At 42.0% G+C, this 5,722-nt stretch overlaps 1 long non-coding RNA gene across 2 annotated transcripts in view; it reads left to right on the forward strand.

Moving 5' to 3' along the window:
* Window positions 1–699: 699 nt before the first annotated feature.
* Window positions 700–5,722, forward strand: part of LOC123982367 — a 31,704-nt gene continuing 26,681 nt past the window's right edge. The window contains exons 1-2 of one of the 2 annotated variants that reach the window (XR_006827948.1): window positions 700–737; window positions 3,308–3,357. This is a non-coding gene — a long non-coding RNA (uncharacterized LOC123982367). The other variant, XR_006827947.1, reaches the window with a different exon arrangement.

The raw sequence follows: 5,722 nt of genomic DNA on the forward strand, positions 1-5,722 counted from the left end.
ATTATTGAATTGTTATCCAGCAATATCCAAAGGCCATGCAACACAAGGAGAAACTCTTGTCTACAATACTGCATTCAGTTTAATGTACATTCCGAGTCAAGGAGAGTAACGTTGAGGCGAGCAAAGCGTTAAACTGATGACAGTGATGTTGGTTCAGTATCGATGTAGGAGCAGCTGACTTTAAGGTGACAGTCTGTCTGAATCCAGCTTCTAAACAGTAACATGGATGACAAAGTGATCAACGTGGTCAGTTATAACATCACCAGACTATCGCGAAATAAATGTTTGCTTTAGAGTGAAACTAAACATTCTCAACTGAGTGCAATGAAAAATACGAAGTTCGGTAACACGTAGTTTAACCCTGTGCTAGCTTGGTCGACACAAACCTCCTTAATAAAACTACTGAAACGATAGATTAAACAGTCCACGTGGTTCATTTTTCATTCACTTTGATGAAGTCGCAGGTCCGCCTTCACAGCCGAGAGCACGCGCGCTCCCGCGGCAGGGGAAACACTTTCTGTCCGGGGTCAGTACTTTGGCACGACACCGGAACCTGGACCTCAGAAACAGTTCAGACACTTTCTGATCCGGAGGAGCCGCCGCTAAGCCCCGCCCACCTCCCCGGCAGCCGGGCGCTCATTGGTCTGCTGCTTCCTCTCCAGCTGCAGTTTCGTTTTGTGATCACGTGGTTTCAGAGTACCCGGTCCTCGCGCCTCACGCCGCTCCTCCAGAAGCAGGTGAGTTTAAAGTTCCCGGTTTTCCAGGAGACTCCAGGACCCGCGTTCAGCTTTGTGTCCTTGTTGTTGCTTCGTCAGTTTGTGGCTCTGTAGAAGATCCAGGTCTCTCTGCGGGTCCTGCAGGGAGGGGGACAGACCGGAAATGAGCCTGGGTTCAGGTACTTGAGCACCTGATCTTTTGTCAGCTGACGGAACTCCTGCTCTGTTCACTTCGCTCTGCTGTTTGAGGGAGAAAGTTTCTTGTCTGGTCTGTTTGATGTAATCTGACTAAAAACGTTTCATATTGAACTAATATTTATTTAAAAAACGGAGTGTGCCTTAAAAAATAATGATAAGAAGATAAAAGAGGCTGAAGCTGAAACGTGTTCTCTGAATTACAGCCTGCTTATCGGCCTGTTTTAAAACTGCGGTAACGCGAGCCGCCGAATGCAAAACCATGTTCAGGTCAGCCGCCGTCTGATTTCTGTTGCGCCTAAAGCAGTGTTATTACGGTAAGGACCATAGACTGTATATTAGAAATGGACGTAGTCAAGGTGACGTCACCTCTTGGTTTGTGGACCGCAGTTTTGAAGCCTCGAGTTTGGCCAATAATGTCAAGTATTTGCAACCAGGAAGCGCCCGGAAGTGACGATACGGCAGAGCTAACAGTCGTGTGCGGCGCTAGCTAGCTTGCTTAGCTAGGTGCAACTGTAACTCACGTTAACTGTCATTTTAACAGGCTGATAAGTTTGTCCAGAGAACAACAGTCGTAAAACTAAATGTGCTCACCAGAGAAAGTGAACAGCCGACTCCCAATAAGCTTTTTCAACGTGCTGGTTAAATTTACACAGCGCCGAGGGTACGAGTAACTCTAGCCTGATTGACAAGTCGCCATGGTAACCACTTGTCAATCATAGATAATCCTGCCCTGAAACATACTCTGTTAACCTTAGAGCGTAACAACATGCTAACCTTAGAGCGTAACAACATGCTAACCTTAGAGCGTAACAACATGCTAACCTTGGAGCGTAACAACATGCTAACCTTGGAGCGTAACAACATGCTAACCTTGGAGCGTAACAACATGCTAACCTTGGAGCGTAACCACATGCTCACCTTGGAGCGTAACCACATGCTAAGCTTGGAGCGTAACCACATGCTAAGCTTAGAGCGTAACCACATGCTCACCTTAGAGCGTAACCACATGCTCACCTTAGAGCGTAACCACATGCTAACCTTAGAGCGTAACCACATGCTAACCTTAGAGCGTAACCACATGCTAACCTTAGAGCGTAACCACATGCTAACCTTGAGTGAGCCGAAGGTCCTGAAAGATACATGCGTGTTTTTTTTGTGATGCTCTTAGTGATTATCTGAACAAAAATACATACAACAGACATATAATAATAATAATACTAATAACAATAATGATAATTGTAGTATCATTTATTATTTGTTATATCTTTCACCAGCGTAATTCCTCAGCGCTGTCATGTCTCCTTCCTAGTGTCCTCTACTAGCACTGGTACAAATATCACAATCTTTTACTGTTCCTGAGATATTGCACTCTAAAAACCCCTCCAACAGCAAAATGTGAACATGTTAACATTTTCTGTGAACTTTGACCTTTAACAAAACAATTCCTGAATGGGTGACATCACCATTGACATATCAGCTCCTTCCTAATGTCGTCTACTATTACTAGTACATAAATCCTAACATTTTACTGTACCAATTTATTATATATTACACTCTAAAAACCCCTCCAACAGCAAAAATTGAAATTACAGGTAGCATTTCTGTGAACTTTGACCTTCAACCAGAGCAGTTCCTTAATAGGTGACACCACCGATGTCATATGTTTTGTGTCCTGTTGTCACCTAATATTATTGGTACAGGTATCATAACATTTTACTGTACCAACTTGGAGAGATTATACTGTAAAGAAACCCTCAAAGTTCACAGAAATGTTAACTGTTTATTTTGCTTTTTAGAGTGCAGTATCTCATAGTTGTTACAGTAAAACATTGTTACCAGTGATAGTAGTGGACACCAGGAAGTAAATTATATGAAATAGGTGGTGTCACCTATTAAGGAACTGTTTTGGTGAAATGTCAAAGTTGATAGAAATGTAGAACTGTTTAATTTGAAATGATGGAGGGATTTTCAGAGTGCAGTATCTCATAGTTGTTACAGTAAAACATTGTTGTGTTAGAGATAGTAGAGACACTAGGAAGGAGGTGATATGAAATAGGTGGTGTCACATATATTAATGTTCCTGAAGAAGAAATGGTCCTGGTGGATTTCAGGGAAAGGTATGAAATGTTAATGTGGAAGATTCATGCTGCTGTGTGATGTTTAGCAGGGGCCAAGAGAATAAACACACACACATCTCAGACATATAGTTAATCTAAATCCAAATAGATTTCAGTTACAATCTAATAGATGAAATCCTGATGGCAGTGATGCATACTGTAAACACAGCCGCTGCTCTGTCTCACTCTCCCCCTGCCATGGCCTCCCTCATCCTCTCCCCCACTAGAGTTTCCCTCTCTTTTCTGAACCTGGTATCTTCTGTTCTGTCCCTGCAGCTCTCGCTGTGCAGCCGTCTCTGTGAGCGTCTCCCTCTTATTGGCAGCAGGTCAGTGATCCACTTCAAACACTGCCAGCCTCTTTAATATAGTGCACACTTTGTTGATGACTTTAGTGAAGTACACCAAAGTGGCTTCAGGGACTAAAGAACTGTGCTGTGTTCTTGATAATTATGGACTGACCCAACATGTGAGAGTCTGTCTGCGTGCACACAAATGTTAAAACAGAGGTGATCACAAAACGGCATATCACTGAAAACACTAGTGAAAAGTTTACTGAGGCTTTCTCCTCAACACCCGCCCTCTCACGGGTCTCAGTCAATGAGCTTGAAGATAATTTCAGTTCTAAAATTACAAATTTTATTGATGCCATTGCAGCAGCCAAGGAGAAATGCCACGCTGGTTAGAACTCAAAAAAGAGAGTGTCGAAAAGCTGAACGCAGGTGGCGGAAAACAAATCTCCAGGATCATGAAACATTGGGGTCTTAGCCCAGCCCATAAAAGTTCATATCTTCACATAATAATTGACCCTCCACCAAGCAGTAAAGCAACAGTAAACATCCTCTGCTTATACGGCAGAACATAACTCACAATAACACTGTTAACTGTGCCATTCTGATGTTGCTAAATTGTAATGTCATGTCTGTAATTATAATAATATAACAACAAAACTGCGACAGTATGAACAGGGGGGTCTGGTGGTACTCCCCCAGAAAATTGTGAGTGTTAAAGACTTAATTTCCTGCATTCTGGTGTTTTTCTGCATCAGTTTATGGTGGAAATTATTTATGTAAAGGGACACACAAAATGCAGGAAGCAGCAGTGGGCTGAATCTTTGTTTCACTGGCTGCTTTTAAATGACTTGAAGGCTGGCAATTCTGCCTTCAGATGTTCTGACTGTTTACTCGTTTGATTGTCCTTGTTGCTGAATTGTGGTGAATATTTAAGAACATGTTGATATTTTATGACTTTGTAACTGATTATTATTGTAACAGAATATAATGCAGAGCAGCTTTCAGATATGTTTCTCCTGTAGATCAACTTTTAATATCATCACTGCTGAATCAACGCAGACGTGACTGATTGAGGTAACCTCTTTAAATGTGCATCCGTGTGGAAGGGATCCATAGCACGGGTTGCACCACTACTATCCATGGTAGTGTGGGGATCACAGCTCCTGTGTGTCCTCATGAGGAAAGAGCAAGATGGCTATCAGAGTAAAAATGGACTGTCTATTGTGTCAGACTAGGCAACTTGATGACTTTATTTTTTTAAGTAACCCATTAAAATATTCCTGCAAATGCAGTGAAGAAGCTGATTATCTGTAATTTAGCTATTTCTACAATTATTTTCATGTTTAAATCTCTATGAACTTATTGATAAGAGCACTTTTAAATATCACTTTTGCTGCCCAGCCAACTTTTGTTGCCTGTGACTTTTGTTATGGACATGTAGCCAACCAAACCTGTTGCTTTGCAGCAGCACAGGCTGCCAGTAAAATCTGATTATTCCTAAAGCATCTAAATAATCTTTAGAACAAAGAATGATTGTGGCAGTAACAGGGAGCAGCTTTTGCTGAAGCAGGTAAAGCTTCATACAGAAGAAGCTGTGCGTCATGCGTAAAACCCAATAGGACTGTTTTATCCACCACATTCTCTCTCTCTCAAAAATGAATATAGTCTGAAAAAAACAAATAGTTACTAATGTGTATTAAAGAAAAGAAACAGGCTGATGTCCAAAGCGATGCTCTGTTCAACAACAGGACACTTTTAATATATCTCAGTCAATGCAGTGATCATCTGACAGATCTTACAGAATGAAGTCTTCATTTGCTCTGCAGAGACTAAAGACGCTTTTAATGCGCCGTTAATGGAAAGTGAAGGTTTTTCGACCAGCGCTTTTCTGTGTAACTGCACACAGCCTGGATGAGCTCATTTCTGTTAATGCAGCAAAATGCAGATTACAGACTGCTGAAGTTCTGAAGGTATGAATGGAAAATGTAGAGAAATTAAAAGTACATTAGATGAACCCACCCCTGCTGCAGACATCATCACTGCTGCCTTCAGCTAGAAGGAACAGCAGCACAAAGAAAAGTCTGTAATATTGAGGCACTTTGCTGCTCCGGCTTCCAGCAACTTCTTTTCTTCTCCCTCAACATTTCTACAGGCTACATTCTGTCCGCGACTGATGTGGACTGTGAGTGATTGACTGGTCTCTTAGTAAACCGCCTCCTATATGAGCCAGCTCCGAAATCGCCTGAGCCAGGAAGGCAATGCAGATAAAACTTTACATTAGGAAAGAGGGGGGGGCAAACATAGATTTTGAAATGAAACATGTATGATGGCTCCTACATGTATCAGGTGATCAACCTCACCACAAATCCACACAGGTTAATTTCAGCGCCTCTGATAAAGG

The sequence above is a fragment of the Micropterus dolomieu genome, linkage group LG13 (genome assembly GCF_021292245.1).
Source record: "Micropterus dolomieu isolate WLL.071019.BEF.003 ecotype Adirondacks linkage group LG13, ASM2129224v1, whole genome shotgun sequence".
NCBI classification, from domain to species: domain Eukaryota; kingdom Metazoa; phylum Chordata; class Actinopteri; order Centrarchiformes; family Centrarchidae; genus Micropterus; species Micropterus dolomieu.